Source organism: Phoca vitulina, unplaced genomic scaffold, assembly GCF_004348235.1.
Source record: "Phoca vitulina isolate PV1807 unplaced genomic scaffold, GSC_HSeal_1.0 scaffold3, whole genome shotgun sequence".
NCBI lineage: Eukaryota > Metazoa > Chordata > Mammalia > Carnivora > Phocidae > Phoca > Phoca vitulina.
The window spans coordinates 1,310,118-1,333,878 of NW_022589706.1; the positions used below are offsets into that span (position 1 = coordinate 1,310,118).

General features: G+C 55.2%; 1 long non-coding RNA gene across 1 annotated transcript; it reads left to right on the top strand.

Moving 5' to 3' along the window:
* The first annotated feature begins 17,070 nt into the window (after window positions 1-17,070).
* Window positions 17,071-21,739, top strand: LOC116629346. Its single transcript, XR_004298732.1, has 3 exons — window positions 17,071-17,149; window positions 21,406-21,573; window positions 21,651-21,739. It is a non-coding gene; the product is annotated as an uncharacterized LOC116629346 (long non-coding RNA).
* The last annotated feature ends 2,022 nt before the right edge of the window (window positions 21,740-23,761 follow it).

The window sequence follows — 23,761 nt, forward strand, 5'->3', positions numbered from 1 at the left end:
ACGGATAGACAGAAAGCACGAACTCGGGATCCCCCAACCTGCGGAGGGGGCCTCCCAACCCCGCGTCTTCCAATCTTTTGCCCTCTGTCGCCTGGAAGTGAATGGCTGGGAGTCAGAGGTTTGGGAAACTGTCTGGGAGTCACTGATGGTATCCTTCGGGAGGATTTCACAGCTTCCCAGAGAAAAACTCTGAAGAGCTGGGAACTCCAGAGAGTCTTCAGCTACTGGCTGAATACCCACAGCAGGGATCCAGATCAACATGCTTTCTGCTTTCCTGGGACCTGGACAGAACTGAAGTCTTTTAAGAGTTTAGGTGCCCTTCTTTAACGCAAAGTCCAAAAAAAAAAAAAAAAAAATACTTGTAAGAAATGTTTTCTCCTCCTTGCTAATTCCTCCGCCTTAAGTGGGCCCCGCTTGTACCGTGGAACTGCCCAAGTGTGGTGGATTTCACCCAGCGCCAGGAAGAAATAGACAAGTCCGACTCCCGGCTCCTTCTCCCCTTCCCGCCCCTCCCCCACTCGCTTCTTTCCCCTCGCTCAGGCTGGGGCTTCCTTGTGTCTTTAAGTTCGGAAGCGGGTGAGGGGGCCTGGATCCGCGGGGGAGAGAGGGGCCCCCTTTCAAATGGCCCAAATTAATGTGATCGCGACATGAGGGTGCACTTGGGGAAGATGAAAGCGGAGGCCGGCCGGCTCCTCCTAGAGCTCTATAATTATAGATAATATATCCCATTTCAAAGCAATTAGACCAATCAGGCGTAACGAACCACTTTGCTGCCGACGAATAACAAAGGCGCACGGTTGTTTAAGCCCAGAGATGTCAGGCAGACCCCGAGGCTCCGGGGGCCGACCAAACGTCTTCCATCCTGGCTCTGCCCACCCCGGGCCGAGGAGGGCTCGCCCTTCTCCCCGCCAGGCGCTGCCCAGCCCGCTGAGGGCCCCGACTCGGTTCCGACAAAGGTTAGGGGATTGGAGGGAATGGGGAGAAAAGAATTGACTTTTATTGAGCTGGTGGTGTCAGGCCTCTCGTCAGAGGTCTCGAAAACTTTATCCGATTTAATCCTCTCTACCCTGGAAGACAGGCATTATTATAGGGCCCCCGCCCCGCCATGAGAAAACAGAGTCAGAGAGGTAAAGTGTCTTGCCCAGGGTCGCACAGCTAGTTAGTGGTGGCGCTGGGATCCGGATGCAAGTGGGTCTGAACCCCCAAAATGCACTCCTTACACTGCAGGGAGCGATCTCTCTCACTGCGCTTTCAAGAGACGAAATGAATGCATTGAAATACCGCAGATGCCCGCCGCTTTTGGTGGCACCTCCTCCTAGCCCCGCCCCCAATCCACAAAATGGGTGTTGGGTTCAGCTCATAGTGTACTTCTCTCCTGCTCCTCCCCTCCGCCTGCCTACCACCTACTTGAGAGTCTTGTAGACTGTTCAGTTTTTCTATGAATTTATCAAATGCCCAGGATCTCAGGTCTCTCAGAGAAAAAAACAGACAGACTGCGAAATGGCTCAGCAGCCAACGGCTGAGTGTCAGTTTTTCTGAGCCTCGGTTTATCCACTTCAAAGTGGGCACACTGTTCCCCAGCTCAGATACAGTAAGGTTGGCCCTTGCTGCTCCCGCAGCTCCTCGCCAGGCTGACTCTGCTCTGTGGCAGGTTCCCGGCACTGCGAGCCCTTGGCATGGGGGTGGGGGAGAGGAGTGCTAGGGCCTTCCTCTGGGCCGGTGGATTCCACCCCTGCAGGAAGATCCAGGGAGGCCCGAGGTACCTGTGTTGGTGGGGAACCTCGGGTTTCAACCCAGCTCCGCAACCCTGGGAAAGAGACAGAGGGAGAGACCTAGACAAGGCAGGGAGGGAGGGGCAGGAAGGCAGAGAAGCCCAGGCAAAAAGAGACTCAGTTACAGCCATGGATACAGCCAGGCTGACAGCCAGATCCTCCCGCGATCCAGACACTCCTGAGAAACTAAATATTAAGTGAAATGGAAGGCCAGTTTGGGGTTCTGGGGAAATCCAGAGCTGACACTAGAAAAGAGAGCAGTGGAAGGGAGTCTAGGGAGTGGTCCTCATAAACATTGCCCCCGCTTGCCATCAGGGCAGCCCACAGGACTTTGCGGGAGGTGCCCCTTCTGGGAGGAGGGATGGAGAACGAGGTTGGGGGAGCCCACGGCCCCCTCCCACCTCGACTCCCACCCCATTCCTCTTTCTCTGGTCTTTCTCCCCCGGGCCCCTGGCTTCTGACATTCCTTCTCTACATCCTCTTTCTCTTTCTCTCTCTCTCTCTCTCTCTCTCCAAATGGGTCTCTCTCTTGGTCTTTTTGGGTGGATCTCGAAGCCTCTATATCTTCCTCTCTCTGATCTCTGTCTGTGGTTCTGTCTCTCTCCAGTGCTGTGTTTCTTTTCTCCCCCTGCCTGTCTGTCCCTTTCTCAGATGGAGTCTCTCCCCGCCCCCCCCCCCCCCCCCCCCCCCCCCCCCCCCCCCCTGGGACTCCCCCCCCCCCCCCCCCCCCCGCCCCAGGCACCCATGATTCAGTTAGAATTACTGCCCTCAAGTCACTCAGAAGCTAATGCAACTCCAGCCAGTTCTGTCTGCAGATAGTGTCCAATTTCTGGAGCAGCCCTTCACACCTTCAAGAGCAGTGGGGAAGCGTCCCTCCCTGCCCTGGCGCCTGCCTCTCCTGCCAATGGCCTCGAGCTAGTCATTTCTCCTCTGCGTCTCAGTTTCCACATCTGGACTGTGAGCCACACAATATACCTTCGTCCTAGGGTCAGTGGGAGGATAGGAATGGAGGGTGGCAGAGGTTCAGCCCTGCGGAGAGGCAGGCCATTGATCCTGCTCTGCTCTGGACCCAGCGAAGGACACCAGACCCCACCCCACCTGCCCCTTCCCTCCAGACCTGGCCTGAAGGGGACGACCCCTCCCCGCAGAGTCTGGACCCTCTTGCACTTTCTTCGCACCAAACCTCAGCCATCCAGAAAAGACAGCGACTGGCCTCTGCCCTATACTCCCCTCCCTCCCTCAGGCCTCGGGGATCCTGGAGCCTCCCTTTCCTTGCCTGTGAGCTGGGACCAGAATGTTCATCCCATGAAGTGAGCTGGGGTGCTCCCGGAGCGGCAGCTGCCTTCCTGGGGGGGGGGTGAAAGGCTAGGGGAGGCAGTTGCCGCGAACCCTCCAGCATGCAGTAAGCGCTCAATCAGTGCGCAATGGAACACCCGCGTTGCATAGATAGGGACACTGAGGCCCAGACTGAGAGAACTGGCACTAAAATGCGGGTTCCCCAATCCTAACCCAGTGCTCATCCTTCCCCGCCCCCCCCCGGGCGGGGGGGGCCGGTGGGTGCCAGTGGGAACCCGCCCTGACTGAGCACCGATTATGTACCAGGTGCTTCAAATGCATCACGACAGTTACTTCTCACAACAGTTTCCGAGGTGGGCATCCCTCTTTCCTGATGAGAAAACCGAGATTTGGAGAGTTGAAGCCGCGTGCTTCGGGCCGCGCCGCTGGGCATCGCAGACACCTGGACCGGTTCCAGCGCCAGGACGGTTTTCCCTGAGCCACGCGTGTAGGGGAGAGTGGGAATGTCTGGTGTCCCCCTCCCAGCCTCTGGCATGGGGTAGGTGGGCCGTGGAGGTTGTAAGTGCCGGAGGCTTTAATGCAGTTCTGTTTTCCTTCACCTCCAGCGGGTTTGGCACTGCGTTGTCCAGGCGTGCGGCGGGTGCCCAGACCTGCAGGTTCTGGGTGCGCGCTGAGGGGGCGGGGCCACGACTCCAGCGGAGCCACGCCCCTCCGGATCTGGGGATCCCGGCCCCGCCTGCCAGCGACCCCAGCGAGTGGACAGCGCCCGCCTAGACCCCAGTTCCTGCATCCGTGTAATGGACGCCGCTTTGCGGTGCTCCCTGAGACTGTGTGAGGAGGATCTGAGTCCAAGGAAACTGGAAAACTGAAGAGTGGAAGGCCAGGTTGGGGAATAAGTCCTAATAATAGTAGTTAACACCTAGTGACAATTACTATTGGCAAGCACCGTTCTGAGCTCGTATCTTGACACTTTTAATCCAAGCAACAACTCTGTTTTTATCTCTAGTTTACAATATGGGGAAACTGGAGTTAAATAGTTAACAGGAGAAAAAAAACAACAAAAAGGCATGGAGTGTTCTAAGATTTCTCCTGGCACCCCAGGGGATTTTCATTGCGCCCCACAGCATGGATGTACCCACTTTGGAGACCCCTGCCCTCGACTCCTTGACGAGAGAAAGGCAGAGAAGGCTGCAAAGCTTTGCCCATCCACAGGGCGTGGTGCTTCCGGCTGCCCCTGCTCTGATCCCCATGAGTGGGCATCGGTCTGGCTTCCCCTAGCAAGCTTGTGTGGTCCCCTGGGACTAGCACAGGGCCTGCCTTAAAGAGGGGACACTTCAGAGGAGAGGTGGCTGGATGACTAGCAGGTCACAGTAAACTTTCAGCACCAGCCAGACTCCTGGTCCAGAGCACCCCCCATTGGGCCAGCTGCACTGCGGCAGGAGATAGGGCCAGAGAGCTGAACCTTGGGGTCAAGGGTAAAGACAGTCCATCTTAGTGCTGATGGAATAGTTCTTGAACGACGCTTTTAAAAGGACACTGAAGTCAGTCCCCCTTAGTTGTTGGCTCTGCTGCCTTATAAATCTCCCTTGAACTTGAAGGGGAGTTCTAGCTGCCTCTTCCTCTGAAGACAGGCATCTGAAGCCCAGAGGGGTCACACAACGTGCTTGGTGTCACTCAGAAAGGCCTGCACGGACTCCAAGTCCTGGCCAAGCAGGCCACCTCCGCTCCGCAGCGCCTCCCCCGGCCGCGTGGGGAACGCCAACCTTGGGGCCCCGGAGGCTGGGAGGACTCGGCCCTGGGGCATTCATCTACAGGCCCCACCCTTCTCCGAAGGCTGAATTTCCCTCCCTGGGCCTTTCTGGGGAGGAAAAGTATTCTCCCAACAGCCTCCTCCCCAACTTTTCAGGCAAGAATGAGCAAACTCTCCCATGGCACCTCTCCAGCCGGTGGTGCCCCCAACCCCCTTGGGCTTCCTCCCCAGCCAGGGGTGCACAACAGCCCTACCTGAAGGGGACCCTTTCCATCCCTGGGGAGACCTCCTATCTGATGGAAAGGTGGGCCCCTGGCCGCAGCCCAATTAAGTGAAAAGGGATCCGGCCTTATCAGGTTCAGGGGTAGTCCCCGGCGGTGGTCCCGCGGCGGCCCCGGAGGGTCGCTGTCTGTTTGATTTTCCTGCTCAGACACACTTGTTTAAACAGACCCCTCAGGGCCTCCAGTAACCTGAGCCAGCAGGGAGTGTGATTGCCAGGTAAGGGGAGGCCGGCTCGGGATTGGGGGAGGGAGAGGGAGGGCGGGCGGGAGAGAAGCGGAGGAAGCCACCTTTAGAAAGCGGAGGAGTCTCCACAGTGTGCTCTGTGCGTGCGGAGGTACTAACCCTCTCCAGCCTCCCTTTCTTGTTCTGGGTGAGGATTAATTGACTAAGAACACCTCCTAAGTGTTTGGAGCTGTTCCTGACACAGCCCGGGGGCTCAGTGTGGTGCTTGGCCAGTCTGTTCCAGCCAACACAGCGCCCCCGCCCCACCCCGCCCCAGGAGGGTACTGCTGTGCCCTTTTAAATAGACGAGGAAGCGGGGGTCCAGAGTCGCACAGTGACTTCGATGGGCCAGTGTCTAGAGACAGCATCCCAAACCAGCCCTGTGACCCCCAAGCCATGTCCTTTCGTCCCCACCACACCCTGGAGCCTGGCTCCCAGCTCCAGCTCAGGGCCCTGCACCTGCGCAGTGTGGGGAGGAGCACAGCCCGCTGGAGGTGGGGCCGCGGAGTCAGCAGACCCCTCAGCAGGGCCCGTGAGGCTCCTCGGGATCCGTGCCCTCCTTCTCCCCACATCTCCCAACCCTACCTCCCTCCCTCTCGCCCCTCCCCTGAAACCTGGCTCAATCCTAGGCCACCCTGGCTCCCCGAAGTTGTCCAAGCACTCCCGCGGGGGGAGGGAGGGCGCGGTGGGCACGGGGTGTTCTCTCTGCCCGGTTTTTCTCTTCTCAGACACCCTCAGAGCTCCATCCCTCTCTTCCTCCCAGATCTCTGCTGCAATGTGCCTTTCTCAGAGAAGGCTCCCTCCACCACCTTCTCTAAGGCACCAGAACTCCCCCCCAGACCACGGGTCCCTCTATGCTGCTGATTTTTCTCCATGGCACACACTGCCATTAGACATTTTATTATCTCTCTTTCCTAGTTTGTTATCTGTCTCCCCCCCCCACCCCACCCCTTCACATTCAGCCCCATCAGGGCAAATGCTCGTTTTGTTCACCAAGCACAAGGCCCAGCACATAGCAGATGCTCAGGAAATATTTCCAACTGACTGAACAAATCTCCCATATACTTGTTGTGTCTTTAGGGAAGTTGTTGATCTCTTCATGTCTCGGTTTTCTCAACTGGAAAATGGGCCTAACCCACCTACCCACCTTACGTTGTGAGGATACACAAGATAAAGCCTACTGGGCACAGTGCCTGGCACTGAGGAAGCCTGAGGTAAAACTTGTTTTCTGACTAAAAGAGGTCAGTGGGCTCTCGGGAAGATTCCTGTCATGCAATGGAGGGATGTGACAGGAAGGGCCACGGTGACGGATGTTTATAGCACGTCCCAGAAGATACATACACTTTCCTTCTCACACATTATCTGAGCCTTGCAATGACTATCTGAGCTGATGAGGAGATGTTTGAATCTTTTTCTAGGCGGAAGGCGGAGGCCCAGAGAAGTCAAGACACTTGTCCAGATGCAGCACAGCTGGGGAACTCTTTCACATTCCCAAGACAACTCTCCGGGCCCCGCTCCAAATCCCCATCCAGAGGCTGGCAGCTTGTGGGCCAGTACCCTCGGACCAGATCTGGGTGCTGTCCTTGGAAGGACTGGTGCGCATGTTCACATCGTGTGGCTCCTTCTCAGGTGCCAGGCAGCTCCCCGGAGGAGGACCCTGGGGCCCAGACAGCCTGTGAGGTGGGGGCCCGGAGGACCGGACAGGGTTTGGACGTGCCAGGTGGAGGAGAATACGCCAGTTCAGAGAAGAACAGCAGGGAGGTGGGAAGGGGCAGGGTGCGCGGGTGCGCAGGGTGCGCAGGCCGGGGAGGCGACCCCAAGGCTCCGCAGCAACCCTGTCTGCCTTCTGGCATTCCCAGACGCTCTGGACTTTTGGTCAGAGGGCAGTATGGGGCCGCCTGGGGCTTCCGCGGCCTCCATTTCCCCAGCAATAACAGTCATTATGGCTGCCTTCTCAAGCCCTCATTATCCTGTGTTTACAACCCTTCCAGAAAAACCAAGCCAGCCCAGCACATCCCTCCCCGCTTCATAGGCCACGGTGTGAGTTCTGCTTTTTGAGTGTAGGCAGATAAGCCTCTCCCAGAGGCCCCCCGGCGCTGGGCAGTGACTCGCGGAGCCTCTGGTTGCCAACGAGGGTGTTCGAGGCCTTTCTAGCCTGCAGGGCAAGTTTGCAAGAATTCTTCAGCCTCACACTTCGAAGAAGGCAGTGGAGAGAGAAGGCAGTGATGCTGGCCCTGCGCGAAGCACTTTCATCATCTCGGTGACTGTGTCCCACAGCCCTGACACCCAGGTGCCATTAACCTACTTAACAGATGAGAAAACAGAGGCATCGAGAGGCTGGGGTCGAAGGCAAGGGGCTCAGTGGACTGGGTTTGCTTCTGACATCAGGCACGAGGAGAATATTAATGGCGTAATGATTGCCAGCACGAAACTCGCTTGTGCAGGCTCTCTACTCACGTCATCTCTCTGATTCCTCCTGGCCTCGTGGGGTTCGCGCTGTGCTCTCCATTTCAGGGGAGGCAAAGATGATGAGGGTGACCTGTAAGTGGCCTAAGGCCACTCAGCTACTGGAGGGTGAGGGAGAGGATCTGAACCTTGCAAAGGAGGCTCCTCAAAGAGGCTCAGGTGGCCAAACCAAAAGGACACAAACATTTTGTGCTGTGATTGCTCGCTCCCTCCCCACCTGTGTGTGGCCATCAAAGACGGGGACAGTAGGTTGCTCTGCTCAGCTGGTGCATCTGGGGCAGAACTGGTCTCAAATACCAAGCCAGCACTGGGTCTCAGCTAGGGAAGGAGCCAGATGCAAGGGAGGCGGGAGGTGGGGAGAGCAGAGGAGGAAATGAGGGTGCGTCAAAGGGACACCCCCTCCTGCTCCGCCAGGTTTGAGGTCCATGTGCAAGGCCCAGGGTGGGATGGGCGTCTTCAAAGAGGAGGCTTCCAGGGGCTCGACCATCCTTTCCTGGATGCCAGGGCTCTCCTGAACAGAGACCCAGGGCTTCCCATGAGAATTAAAAAAAATAGAAATCATGCTACAGAATGCCAGGAAGTGAGGAAGCCCATCCACTCTGTGGACACTTCTCAGACTTGATGCCATTTACTCTTCACCTCCGACCTGGGACGGGGCATCAGGGTCCCGATTTCTGGAAGATGGGTTAAGTGGCTTGCTGAAAGCCATGCAGCAGGGCATCCCCACTGTGCACGAGGGTCCATGTGATTCCGGGAGACTGGGCCCCAGCACATGGGACTTGGAATTGAGGCTGTCCCCTTAGGACACATGTTCATTTCCTAGGGCAGCAGAGGGAGCACCACAGAATGGCTGGCTTAAAACAGAACTATGGTTTCTCATAGTTCGAGAGGGCATTCCGAGATCAAGGTGTCTGCAGGGCCCTGCGCTCTCTGGGTGGAATTCCTCCTTGTCTCTTCCTGCTTCAGTGGTGGCCAAGAAGCCTCTGTGTTTCTTGGCTTGTGTCTGCGTCACTCCAGGCTCCACCTCATGTGGTCTGTCCGTGTTCACACCATCTTCCCTCTGTGCGTCTGTCCAAATTTCTCTTTTCTTATCAGGACACCAGTCATATTGGACTAAGGTCCCACCTACTCAGGTATGACCTCGTCTTAACTTGATTTCTTCCGCAAGGATGCCATTTCCCAAATATTTAAGTCCCCACTGGCTGGTACAGGGGAGTGGGGAGCAGTTGGGACTTCAACATATCTTTGGGGAGAACACAATGCAACCCACAACAGGAAGTACGTGTGTACCCCTTTTCTCCCAGGGAGCTGTGTGGTGCTGCCGGACACCCAGACTCTGAGAACACCCCGCTCAGAGCAGAATAATGGCAAGAAGAACTCCCAGGACCCGCGGCTCCTTGAGATGACACAGTGCCTTCACCACCTTTGGCAAAGCCCTTGCATGCTTTCGTGCCACCGCTGGACGGGAATCTTTACGCCCATTTTACAGACGAGGAGATTGAAGTTTAAGAGGGTTAGTAGCATTGCCCGGATCTGCAACCGTATCTGCCTGACTCCAAGACCAGGGTTGGGGTGGGCAGGCAAGGGTTAAGGCTGAGGCAGGGCAGGTGGGCCCGGTCCAGGCCCTGCTGACTCCCGGGGCTTGCAGCCTGGGCACGTCAGTTGCCTGGGAGCTGATTAAGATGTCACAGAGGATTATGATGTCAGGTGCAAGAATCCCGCTCCAGGAGGGGTGACTGCTGGGCTGGGAGGGAGGTTACCCTGGCAACGGAGACGGGACATCCATGCAGAGCAGTGGCATAGCATGGCGGGACGGGCATGGGATTTGGGGTCACCCTGTCCCGGGTATGAATTCTGGCCCCTCGGCTCCAGCAGCCGGTGACCTCGGGTGAAACAACTCACCTTCCTGAGCTTCTTGTTCCTCATATGCAAGATGGAGGAGAATATTCCATCCCTGGGAGGCTCACATGGAACCACCAAGGAACATCCCCTGGCCTCTACAAGCATGTGCCAAACGGCAGTCCCCAGGGAACCCGGGCAGGCATTAGCTCCAGAGCTGGGGCTCAGGCGTGGGCAGGCTTGCCAGGGGTAGCAAAGAAATGGTGCCAAGCCACCTCGCTGCCAGGAGCTGAGGTTGCTTAGAAGGCAGCATCACCTAGCACTGAGGAGCTCTTTAGCAGCCCTCTTTGTGGTGGCCTGCAGGAGATCAAAGACTCTGCCCCGTCCCCTAAACTCTGCTCACATAGTGCTGACTGCAACATATAGTCGCTGCCTGCTCACTTGTCGCTTTCCCTGTTCTGCCACGAAGCCCGTTTCTTTAGATCCCTAGAAACCAGCACAGCACCCGAGAAATGTTTGAATAAATGAAGGAAAAAATGAAAGTTTTCTCAACTTCCCCCTTTATGTCTCAGAATAAATTTCTCTATCTTTGAGGAAGAAATAGTCCACCTCCTCTGCAAAGCTGCCCCTCCTCAGTGCCCTTAATTCTAATCCTCTTATTTTTCCAAGCCCTGACTTTCATTTATCTACCCATCCACTCAGCCGTCTACCCACCCAGCTATGCAGCCACCTATCCTTCCACCCACCCATCGGTCATCCATCCATCCACCCATCCACTCATCCATCCACCCATCCACTCATCCATCCACCCACTCATCCACCCACCAATCCACTCATCCCCTCACCCATCCACTCATCCATCCATCCATCCACCCACCTATCCATCCATCATCCATTCATCCATCCATCATCCATCCATCCATCCACTCATCCATCTGTCCAGCCATCTATCCATCCATCCACCCATCCATCTATCCATGACTTTTATTCACTCACCCACCCATTCACCTACCCATCCATCTATCCATTCCTGCACCTATTTACTCCCCACCCATCCACATCTCCATCTACCCGTCTACCTATTCACCTACCCATTTACTCCCCCACCCACCCATCCACCCATCAGGGCAATAGACATGTGAGTACCTGTCCCTTAGCCACCATGTCCTGTGCTAGCTCTGAGGGGCCCACAGTATCGAGTCAGACTTGACCCTGGCCCTGAGGAATTCTCAGTCTTGTAGGGGTGAGAAAACATGAATGCAAATAGCTGTGATGTGCAGGAGCGAGTGAAGAAAAGGGACGACCAGGTACTGGGACCTACAGAGGAGAAGTGTTACACTTGGGAAACAGGGAAGGCTCCCAGGGGAAGCAAGAACTAAAGGGGGCATTTCTCAGAGGAGGGGAATTTGGGTAGGAGAGGTGAGCAAAGAGGCAGCTGGGAAGCAACTCACTTTTCCACGGCCCTCACCACGTACTGATGTCTCCTCCCCTTTGTGGAGCTCTCACACAGGCTCAGAGAGGTTAAGTAACTTTCTCCAAATCACCCAGCCTGTAAGTGGTAGAGCAGATTTGAGAAGCTCAGATTGCAGCTCCTCAGAGAGGTCTTGGCATGGCTTGAGCTGCCTATTTTCTATGACACCTCGTTCTACCTGTGTCTGTTGTCTCTCTCCGCCACTGGAAGGTCAGCTCCGTGAGGGCAGGGACCTTGCCTTGCTCCCTGCTCAGTCCCCGGAGCCTGGAGCACCGAGCGTGCCCAGAGACATCTTTCCTGAGATGCTGTAGATGCACCGATCCGCGACCCACTCCTTGTAGCGCCTCTCTCCCTGGGAGCCTCAGTGCTTAGCTGCCTTCCGACTGTGGCCAGCTGGGTCTGGGAGGTGCCTGGGGCCCCTCAGCCTGACATTGACCCTTCGGGCCTCAGTGCTTCCTGGCCATGGCCGGCATCCCTGCTGCACATTTCTGATCGTCTTAGGAGACACGCACTGGGCAAGCAGATAATTGAAAAGATTACTCCAGGATGGGACTCGTGGACTGTTGATTTATGGCGCGTCATCCCTACTTCAGGGGTTTTATTACAAATTGAAGAATGGCTTCCCAACTTGGGCCTCGTGGCTGCATTTAACCTCCACCAGTCACACAGACCTGCGCTGGCTTCCAGGATATCTGCAAAGTTGCTGTGCCTCAGAGCCCTAGATGGGACCCCCTCCCTTCTCCTGCTCCTCTTCCCCTCCCTCTGTGTGCATCTCTCCTCCTTTCTGTGCTGGGGATGCTGAGTGAAGCGGTTGGTGGGGTGGGAGGGGGCTTCACGGAGAAAATGGAGGATCTGTAAGCATGAGGAAGTTGACTCCACCTTGGAAGCTCAGCTGTCCTCCGGGACCCAGCTCAAAAGTCCCTCGTCTGTGAGGCCCTCCTTCATTCCCATCTGGAAGCCGTCCCTTTCCCCAGGTGTTTCCAGAGTTCCTGGCTGGCCCTCCATTCATAGGAATCCGCCCTTCCCACCCGGTGCTGGCATTGCTGTGTTCATGGTCAATCTCTTCCATCTCCATGAGCACAGAGCTCCGCGGGGGTGGGCCTGATGCTGGGGAGTGGGGGGAGGATGACAGGCACTGAGGTGGGGCAGCAAACACAGAGGCTGAAGATCAGCTGGGGACTGGTGTCATAATCCACGGGAGCACAACCCATACAGTTGCGTGGCTTTGGGCAAATCACTTTACCTCTCTGAATCTGTCATTCCTTATTTATACTCTGGAGATAATGACACCCATCTTAGAACACTGTTCTCAACTGGACCAGCAGCAGCATCACCTGGGGACTTGTGAGCAATGCTGACCGTCGGGCCTCACCCTTGACCTGCTGCTGAATGAGAAATGCTGGAGCGCAGCAAGCCCCAGGGGGTTTGAAGCCAATGGGGTAATGCCAAGAGCAATGTGTCCGATAATGCAGGTGAAACGAATAGTTGAGACAGGGAATTGCTGGCCTCCCTTCCTCCGGCCTGAAATGAGGCTGCGGGTGCGGCTCTAGCAGGAAAGGCGCTGGCCAGAAAGAAGCGCGTGTCCTGGGGCCAGCAGCTCCTGCCCATAGATCGCAGAGCACCCTCCTTCCCCAGGACAAATGTCCAAATGTCAAGGAAGGAAGGCAGCCCCGGGCGTCAGGCCTGGGGGGATGCTGGAAGCTTCGGAGAGAAGGAAACAGGTCTGAGTTCAAAACAGCCCTTGAGGAAGCTGGCGGAAGGGAAGCCAAGCAGCTTGGGGACGGGGAGAACCAGGGCACTAAGGGACCTGCCCCTTCCCCATTCTGTCCATTTCTGCCTCTAGACCATCTGTAGGGAGAGTTGGGCAGGGCACATTTCCTGCCCTACTGTGGGCCAACGACACGTGATGATGGGAAAGATGCAGCCACAGACAAGGGGACAAGGAATGTCCCCCCCATCCCACCGCCGCCCCTGCCACCAAAAGCAGAAAGAGGCACTGAACAGCATCTCCCCTAGAGCCTTCCAGGGGGAACACGGCCCTGCCAGCTGCTTGATCCGGGGCTCTGGCCTCCAGGACCGTGAGAGGAGAAAGTTGTGTTGTTCAAAAGCCGCCCCCATTAGTGATTCTTATGTCACCCCTAGGAAGTGAGCGCAGATTTTGTGTTAGTCCCCCAAGGGACAGATTATGTATATTACTCCCTGTTAACACAGATGAGGAAGCTGAGGGTCAGAAAGGTTGAGTGCTTTTCCCAGGGTTGCTCAGCACTCAGGGGTCACCAGGATCCCAGGCCAGATGTGTCTGCGCCCAAACAGCAAGTGTCCCCGGCACAGCCTCGCTGGCGGGAAGCACCCAGCTGAGGGTGGCCGTGACTGTGCGTTCTTTCTCTTTGCTCCTGTCTTGGGCCTCCCTGTGGAGCAGGTGCTAACAACAGTCTGCCTCTACTTAAACCAGAACACCTCTGATTCCAGGACTCTCTTCTTCCTCGTTTCCTCCCCTCCCTGCTCCCCAGGATATCCCGCAGTCTTTTGGTTGAGTAACTTGGGAAACTGAGTCCTGAAGGGCCGCCATCCTCAGGACGGCATGGCCCCTCACGGCTCTGAGTATGTCCCCAAACCAGCAGCGGCAGCCTTCGCTGGGACCTGGTTAGCCATGAATGTTTTCATTCTAGAAAATGTTTAGAATGCCAAAGCAGAATCTGCCTTTTAACAAGATTTCCAAGCTACCTGAATGTGCGCCGAAGTCTGCAAACTCAGCATGTGGGTGTACAGAGCCCCCAGACACCGTGCCAGCCCCAAGGCTCAGGAAGGGCCGTGGGGGGCTTTGCCCTCTGCGACTGGAGCCCTGGTTTGCCTCCTCTCTCCCCCACTGGTCAGCTTTGCGATGTGGGTGGATTTCTCAACCTCTTGGAGCCACGTGTTCACATTGGTGGATAACTGAATCACACTCCTTCACAGTTGTGGCACTCGGGTGACAGTTCCAGTGTCCCAAAGCGGGGACTTCATGGGGCAGGGGCTGAGCTAGAGAACTTCCTGGGACTTCTGGGGAGGTGGACTCTAGTTCCCCTTCCCCCCATCATCATCCTTCCCTATGTGCAGCAAGGGGACCCCCGGGCCGGGTCACAGGGCTCTGGGTATGGTCTAGGCAGCAGTGTTCAAGGCCAAGGGCAGTGAGTCCTCCTTCCTTCCTGCCTGGGCTGGCCTCCCCTGGCCGCCTCCTCACCCAGCCTCTGCTTCTGTCTTCTAATGGCTATGCCTTCATGCCCCCTATCCCACCTGCCTTTTTCTCAGTCTGGACCCAGGCCCTCTTTGCTCCTCCCTCCCATCCCTGCTCCTCCCCTCCCGCTGCTCCTCCCTTCCTTTCTCCTCCCCTCGGCCCCCCCCGGTGGGGTAGGGAGAGATCCCTGGCAAAGGCCCCGAAGGCCACCTCCGCCCAGATGTGATGCAGAGCCCTGAGCCCCCTGCCCCTGACACCTCTCACCCCGTCCCAGCGAGCAAGCGCCAGGCTGGTGCGCTTGCTAAATGAGCAGTCGGCGACCTGCACGAGCAGACCGGACCAGCCTCGAGATCCCAGCCCCCTGGGCCCTTCTGTTTCCGCCCTCCTGCCTCCCAGTCCCTGTCTCTCAGTCTCAGCCCCTTTTCTTGTCGCTCTCAGAGCTGGTCTGTGTCGGTTTCTAAGTCCCTCCCTCCTTTCTCACCATGGAAACGGATTTTAATTCTGACCTCCTTCAAACGATTACAAATACGAGGAGCAAACCGCGGGCCTGGAATCCGTGCACCGCTCCTTCCTGTGGGGCGGGACGGTGGCCCTGCAGCCTCGCACAGGGCGGAGTGCGTGCGGGGAGCCCCGGGGCCTGAGGGGAAGGACACAGTCCCCGGCTGCTGGGTCAGAGGGGCACGTGATTCCGGCTGCTCCCCGGCCCGGGCCGCCCCGACCCCGGCTGCGCGGCAGCACTTCATCTCCCCGCTCTCCTTTTATGCAGCGGAGGCGGCAGGGATTTATGGTGACCAGGCCGGGCCGTGGGGGGCGGGGGGAGTCGCGCAGGGGGGTAAGGCTGGGGGCTGGAGACCCGCCTTGAGGCAGCGCAGAGCTCCAGGACTTCTCACCCATCAAAACCTGTTTGCCTGATCCCTACTCCCCCGGGGGTTGGGGAGGGGGGGAGCTGCACACGGAGACAGCGGGTGTGTGTGTGTTGGGGATGGGGTGGGGGGGGCACCAGGCCTCTTTCATCCAGTGGGACTTGTCTCTCTTCATCCCTCTCCCCAGAGACTGACCGCTATCACTTCAGTCCTTTGGAAAGATTGCATTCCTCATTGGGTTCTGAGGTTTAGCCAGTAAGGATTAGGATTTGCAAGATGGGGGATAAGATTACGTTAAAAGGTTTGATTAAGGAAATAGAGGAAACGCGGTTTAGTGTTTCTTGCCTCTGCCCCTGGTCTTAAAAATGAATGTTTTTATTCTAATTCTGAGGCAATCAGCCATAATCTTGGTTTGCAACCTCCAACTGTATTGTTAGATGTCATCCTTCCTAAAACACATGCACACTCGCCGCACGCTCACATGCACGCACACGTGCATCACACACAGACTCACACGTACCACATACACGCCCCACATACACGCACATATATGCACACACACATACACAACATATAGACACGCACATCCACGCACCACATGCACACACACTCATACACACGCACACCACATACAGGCACACACATCCACACACACACAGTAGTAATACGTTCACACACGAGTGCTAACACACACTCTCGATCCCGCACTCACATGCAGTCTCCCATGCACACCACATACGCCTCGTGTGTACGCGCCCAGCTGACTTGCACTCATGCACACACACAATTTCCCAGCTCTCACTGAGCAAGTATGCAGACCCCGGAGATTCCTAACACTACAAGGAAACCTCAGAAGCTCTCTGGGCCAGAGACAGCAAACTCACTTACCCAGGGGGCAGGTTGACCCGGATAGGACTGGCCCCTTGGGGACAAGGACACCGACATGCAATGCAGCCGCTGGTGCTGTGTGGGAGACCTGGCCTGGGCTTGCCTCCTCTACTGCTATTTGACGGGGAGCCGGAGACCTAACTTTTTATTATAAATTTCCCAATTTAAAAATACTGGCCATTGGGGCACCCCAGTGGCTTGGTTGCTTAAGCGTCTGACTCTTGATTTCAGCTCAGGTCATGATCTCAGAGTCGTGAGCTTGAGTCCTGCGTCGCGCTCCACGTTGGGTATGGAGTTTACTTAAGATTCTCTTTCTCCCTCTCCCTCTGCCCCTCCCTGCCCTCCACAGGCACGCGCGTGCGCGTGCGCGCGCGCACACACACACACACACACACACACACACACACACACTCTCTCTCTCAAAACAAAAAAAGCTGGATATTAATTCAACTAACAGCGGCAGCAATAGCTTTTTAGGCTCAGTCTGCCATGGGGGCAGCCTATTTAGGACCTGTTAGCAGGGCCATCGTGCCCATTTTACAGGTGAGGAAACTGAATTCAGAAAGGACAGTGGCTTTTCCAGGGTTGCTCGGGAGAATATCAACACACTCAGGAATAGCGCCAAGATCTTTTGGGCTTTCTCAACAAATCGAACCTGATGAATCCACATTGTTCACCAAACAAAGAAAAGTTTATCAAAACAGTGGCCTCCCTTAACCTAAAGCTGATACTCCTTCAACATCTTCAGCGTCACTCACCCAGACCCTCCTGCCCTGTGCACTCCCGTCTCTTTATCCCCAAACCCTGGTTTAGCTCCTTGCTGGCAGGCATCCTGATTGTGAATGAGCTTCTTCTTCTGCCAGCAATTTACCTCTTGCGTGTTCTTCCTGCCCCCAGGCACATGGCAGGTCCTAACCGAGCCAGTCCTGGCCCCTCCTGGGAGGATGGGGCCGGGTGACTGGTGTTAGCCGGTGATCTGTGAGCAGAACGGACTCATGTCCCTCTGGGGAGAAGGACTCAATAGCTGTTGTGCAGTCCTCCAGAACGCTCTCTCCCACAGGCGTGCGGACCAGCAGTGGTTGCGAGGTAAGTACGCCATCTGGCCTCTGAGTGATGAAGAGAGGGGTCCGTGACCCATGGTGGATGGGCAGCGTGAGCAAGCAATACTTTTGTTGTTTGGAGCCTGGAGATTGAGGGGAGTGCTGTTACAGCAGCAAAACCTACCCTAGCCCGACTAGTACACGTTTCAGATGCCCGTTTCCCATGACTACAGTGTAGGGAAGAACCTCGCCTGTTTTGCGCCCTGTTGGGTTCTAGTGCCTACACCAAACCTGGCACTTAGTGGGCATTTAGTGAAGGTCCGTTGAACAGGTAGACACGTACCATGGTCCAGTTAGTAGCAATACGGACCCAGATTGGAAGTTCAGCTCGGCAGCGTGCCTTAGAGCCAGTGACAACTTGTCTGAGCCTCACTGTCCTCTCCTGTCAAATGGGGGCGCAACGGTACCCACCTCACGGGGAGGTGCTGCGGGTGGTTTGAGATCATCTACCCTGTGTCTTTAGCGCTGGGTCTGGAGCTGGGTAAATGCTCATAAGCAGGAGCTGATGAGAGTCTCATTAACATGATTAATGTGCCAGGGAGGTAGTTGTCTGAATCTCTCCAGGGCATGTGACATCCAGGGTCCAATCCTAGAGAGTCTCATTCTGTACACATGGCCCCAGGCCAGAAATCTGCATTTTAAACAAGCCTCCTGGGTGATGTGGTGCAATTCGCTTTAAGAAAGCTGGTCCAAATTTTCACTGGGGAGACTGATTGATGGTGAGTTTCCGAGAAGGTGGAAGGCTTGGTCTGCCTGAATATTATTTGGCATCTGACAAGAGCGCTTATGATTTTCTCATGGCAATCATGCCAAAAACACGCAGTGTGAAGCACGTCCCTTGCACCAAACTCTTGTGGCTCACGGTCTCAGTTCACAGTGATTTCAGAGGACTGTGTCACCACCCCCACTTTACAGATGAGGAAACTGACTCATAGAAACAGGACTTACCCAGGGATATCAACCCAGAGAATGACAGAGCCCCTGGGGAGCCTGGTCTCGCATACTGTGACGTTATGAATGACCCAACCAGTAAATGTTATTGATGTGGATGAAGAGGGTATTGTGGAAATCCTGCAAGAATCTCCAAAAACGAGGGACTTACCAGGATAAAATACGATGCAGTTCAATCAGTTCAGTCTGAACACTGATATTTACCTTAAAAAACTTTTATCAAGGCTTAATTGAATACAGTTAAATATATATGTTTAAGGTGTGCAATTTATTAAGTTTTACAAACGCGAACAGCCATAAAGCCTTCACCACAACCAAGACCATGCACACGATATCCGTCTTATATCAGGGCTCCGTAACGGAACGCCACAGACTGGGGGGCTTATGGGACAGAACTTCACTCTCTCACCGTTCTGGAAGCTGGAGGTCTGAGCTCATGGTTCCAGCATGGTGGGATTCTGGTGAGGGCATCTTCCTGGCTTGCCCACGGCCTCCTTCTTGCTGTGTGCTCATGTGTGTGCTCTCGCTGTGCGCTCACGTGGGCTTTCCTCCATGTGTGTGCAAGGAGCCAGAGGGAGATCTCTCTCTCCTCTTCTCTCCAGGCCACCAGTCCTCTCGGATGAGGACCCCACTCTGTGATCTCATTTAACCTGAATGGCTTCTAGGAAGCCCTGTCTCCAAACACAGTCACTTGGTGGCTAAGGGCTTTAGTAGACAGTCCCTGACTTACAATGTTTCAACTTCCGATTTGTTGACCATGCAATGGTGAATGTGAAAGTGATATGCATTCAGTAGCACCTGTTCTTCAAATTTTGAATTTTGATCTTTTTCCTGGGCTAGGGACACATGGTACCACCCTCTCTCGTGATGCTCTGTGGGGTCGGTGAGCACAGCCCCCAATCAGCCCCACAACCACAAGGGTAAACAACTGATAGACTTACAACCATCCTGTGTGTCACTTTCAGTACAGAATTCAATAAATTATATGAGCTATTCAACACTTTTTTATAAAATGGGCTTGTGTGAGATGATTTCGCCCAACTATAGGCTAATGCAAGCGTTCTGAGCACATTTAAGGTCGGCTAGCTAAGCTAGGATGTTTGGCAGGTCAGGTGTAGTCGATGTATTTTCGACTTAACAATATTTTCAACTTACAATGGGTTGATCAGGATGTAACCCCGTTGTAAGTCAAGGAAGAACTGTAGGAATTTGGTGGGCACAATTCAGTCTGTTGCAGCAGCTCACGGCCCCCCCTCACATGCATAGCCCCCAAGACCGCCCGATCCCAGTCCTCAGGAAGGCCTCGCCCTCTGGGGAGCCCCTGGGAGCCCCCACCCGAGTGCACTCTTCCCGGGCGCTGACCACATCCATTGTCACTGCCTGGGCCTGCCTGCCACCCCTTGGCTCTCAGCACTGCCTGGCATTCAGGAGGGGCCTGAACTTTTAACTTTTCAAACCAAAGTGCTTATCCAAGCATGGATAAAAAATTATGCTCATAAAAGTTTATTGTGGGACTATTACAATAGTGAACAGCCAAAGCTGCTTAAATGCCTAACCACAGGAGAAGGCTAAATAATTATGGTGCATCTTCACTGTAAATTATGAATGTCGACCCACACCTACAACAGGACCTGGCGCTTAGAACGCGCCTAACATGAAAGTTAACGGCTATGCTTACTAAGAGTTTCTAATGATGTGAAGACATGCTTACAATGTAGCATTGCATGAAAAAAGCAGGATTTAAAATGGTATAGAAATCTACTGCTAACCACTTAGGCAAAAAACACAGAGAAGAGGCTAGAAAATATAAAGCCAGGAAAGGCTGGAGGATGGATGGAGGAGGATAAGAGGAAAGAGGAGGAGAAAGGAGGCAGGGGAGAGAGGAGAGGAGGAGGGGACAGGAGGAAAAGGAGGGAGAGGAGGAGAGGGAGGGGAAGGAGGAGGAAGGAGGGAAGAGGAGAAGGAGGAGGAAAGGGGAAGAGGGGGAGAAGAAAGGGAAGGAGAGGGAGGGAGGGGAAGAGGACAGGGAGGAGGAGTAAGGAGGCAGGAGGGAGGAGAAGAGGAGGGGACAGGAAGAACAGGAGGGAGAGGAGAGGGAGGGGAAGGATGAGGAGGGAGGGGGGAGAAGAGGAGTAGGAGGAGTTGATCTCACTAGGGGTTGGGGGGTGAGAGAAATCTGCCCAGGGAATTCAGGAACCTCTTGTCCATGCCCTTGGGCGACCTTCGCTGCCCTTCAGAGGTCCTGCCAGGTTTAATAAGAGCCTGTGATGTGCAGAGACTACCAATTACAGAGATGAGTTTATTTTGAAGTCCAAGATAGGAATGACTGTGTCTCCACCAGGTATGTGTTTACACCTCCAGGTCAGCAATGCCAGAAGTAAACACTTTGTCACGCCTCCGAGCTGAGCCCAGACCCTGGAGAGGTGGGGGGCTGAGGTCTGCCCTCCAGACGCTGGGTCCTGGTGGAAGGGGCCACACTCATCTACGGGGCCCCTCCTGAATGCCAGGCAGTGCTGAGAGCCAAGGGGTGGCAGGCAGGCCCAGGCGGTGACAACGGATGTGGTCAGCGCCCGGGAAGAGTGCACTCGGGTGGGGGCTCCCAGGGGCTCCCCAGAGGGCGAGGCCTTTCTGAGGACTGGGATCGGGCGGTCTTGGGGGCTATGCATGTGAGGGGGGGCCGTGAGCTGCTGCTGAACTGTGCATCCGGCGATGCTGAGATAACCACCAATGCGGGGCGGGGAGCTTCGAACAACAGAAATTATTTCTCACTGTCCTGGGGGCCGGAAGTCCAAAATCAAGACTGGGAGTCCTCAAAATCATGCTCTCTGAAGAATCTAAGGGACAGTCCCTCCTCAACTCTTCCAGCTTCCGGATGGTTCCCAGCAACCCTTGGCTTGTAGACGTGGCTCTGGTCTCTGCCTGTCTTCACAGGGCCGTCTCTGTGGGCCTGTGTCTCTCCTGTTCTCACGTGGACACCCGCCAGGCTGGATTCGGACACGGCCCATCCAGCACGGCCTCGTCCTAATCACACCCGCAAAGACCCAATTCCCAAAGAGGGTCACGTGCGCAGGTTCCAGGTGAACATGAATTCGGGGGGGACGCTATTCGATGCAGTTCAGACCGTGGGCAGTTCAGCATGACTGACAGTGTCATCTGAGATGGGGAGGCTGCTGGCCAAGGTGGGCGGGAAGGCTCAGAGCTGGAGGCCAGATCTGGAGGCCCTGACAGGCCGCGAAGAGAGCCTCAGACCCAAATTGCAAAACCAATAAACACACATCCCCTTTCCCACAGAACACAGGCAGATGTGCTTCCGAGCAGGAGTCCCTTGCAGAATTGTGCAGAAAGGGACCTTAGATTTGCTCTCTGGAGGGCTGTGTGAATTCAAGGGGCTCTGGCCTCATCCTCGCGGATATGTCTGCAAGCTCTCCAGCACCCGACAGATTCATTCCCCAGCAGCAGGTAAGGCGGGGAAAGGTGGCCAGACCAGAGGCAGCTCTCTCTCCTGGTGTCTGGGACTGTTTTTCTTCTTCCTACAGAGGCTCCGTCTCCAGAAGGTAATGTAGACGCTGCCCTCTCTCCAGAGAAGACCCCTTGCCTCTGTCAGCCTGGACCTGGTCCTCGCCATCCACGCCTTCTTGGGCTCCCAAGGGGAGCACAGGTGCTTGGGGTCACGCACGAGACCTGGCTCCTGGCTCCTGAGCTCGGAGTGCCCTGGGAGGAGGCTGGGAGGATCGGACGTTTGTTTCTTACTTCTGGTGGGCCAAGCGTTGTGCTCAGCACTCATGTTCATTTAGATTTGATTTGAGGCCTCCCAATCACTGCATGCTATGAACTTGGCTTTGACTGAGGGTGGGTGCTGTGGTCCAGGGCTGCTCAGCTGCTGACCAGTGAGCTGCATGGTGGTTAATGTTATGCATCATCTTGGCTAGGGTAGGGGGCCCGCTTGTTTGATCAAACACCAATCCAGATGTGGCCGTGAGGGTTATTTTTTTTAGAATGTGATGAACATTTAAATCTGTGGACTTTGAGTAAAGCAGAACGAGCCTCCATACTGTGGGTGGGCCGCACCCAATCACCTGAAGGCCTTACGAGCAAAGATGGAAGTTTTTCAAAGAAGAAGGAATTCTCAAGACTGCGTCATGGAAACCCTGCCTGGGTTTCCAGGCTGCAGATTTTGGCCTCCAGATTGCGACCTCCGCTCTTTCCCGCACGCCGGCTTTACACATTTCTGACTGGCCAGTGCTTACAATCGCATGAACCAATTCCTTAACATGTCTCCCACTCTCTCTCTTCCTCAGCCCCTCTCTCTCCCCCATCCCCTGGAGAACCGTGAGGACTCCAAGCAACCAAGCAGTGGTTCCGCTGTCCCACAGCAAGCTTCCGTCCGCCTTCCCGCGCACAGGGCCCCTCTGAATGAGGCGAGCCAGGCACGCGTGGTCATCTCTGAACCCTCACCATGCAGGGTGGGATTCATGGAACGACAGCATTTTGGTGTCATCTGGGAGCTGGTTAGAAATGCAGGCTAGGAAGCAGAGCCCAGCCTTACTGAAACCGAAGCAACATTTTCACAAGATCCCAGGCGACGTGTGGTGCAGTGAGAGGCGCTTCTCTGAACGTCAGTGGCCTTTCCATCCGTTCACTGCCGCGCCATTCTGCTTTGGCACATGGTAAGGACGTCATAGACAGTGCCTGGCTGATTAGTTGGTCTGTGCCTAGCCCCTGACGTTTAGAACTAGCCCTTCCATCCACTGTATCTCTTCTTTCTTGTCCAGACTCCTTTTTTTCTTATCGTGATAAAATATACATAAGATTTATCATTTGACCCATTTTTAAGGGTACAGTTCAGCGGCGTTAAGTACATTCACAGTGTGGTGCAGCCATCACAAACCTCCGTCTCCAGAACTTTCTCGTCTTCCCAAGCTGATTCTCTGTCCCCATGAAACTCTCACTTCTGGTGTCCCCTCCCCCAGCCCTGTCGGCCACTGTTTACTTTCTGTCCATGAATCTGACTACTCTGGGAGCTCATGTACGTGGAATCACGCGGTATCTGTCCTTCTGTGACTGGCTTATTTCACTGAGCATAACGTCCTCCAGGTTCATCCATGTGGTAGCAGGTGTCAGAATGTCCCTCCTTTTTAGAGCTGTTGGATAGACCGCATTTACTTACCTGTGCATCTGCTGATGAACATTTGGGGTTGTTTCCAGCTTTTGGCTGTTGTGAACAGCTGTGAACATGGGTGTGCAAATATCTGTCTGCGTCCCTCCTTTCAGTTCTTTGTGTATATACCCAGAAGTGGAATTGCTGGGTCCTCTGGCAAGTCTGTGTTTAAGTTTTCTTTAGCTGCTGCTTTGTTTTCTATCCCACCAGCAACGTACAAGGGTTCCAAGTCTCCAAGCCCTCACCAGCCTTGTTTTCCTTGCTTTGTTTTATTTTTGATAGCGGCCATCCTGACAGCGGGGTGTGGGGGGCTGATATCTCACTGGGGTTTCGATCAGGCTCCTTTTCACACCTGGTGGTCTGTGTCCCTCAAGGGAAGAAACCATGTTTTATCGACCTGCCTCCCCAGTGCCAGCACAATGGCACACGGGGCAGGAGCCCAGTAACACCAGGCCGGATGAATGGATGAATGAATGAATGAGTTAGCGG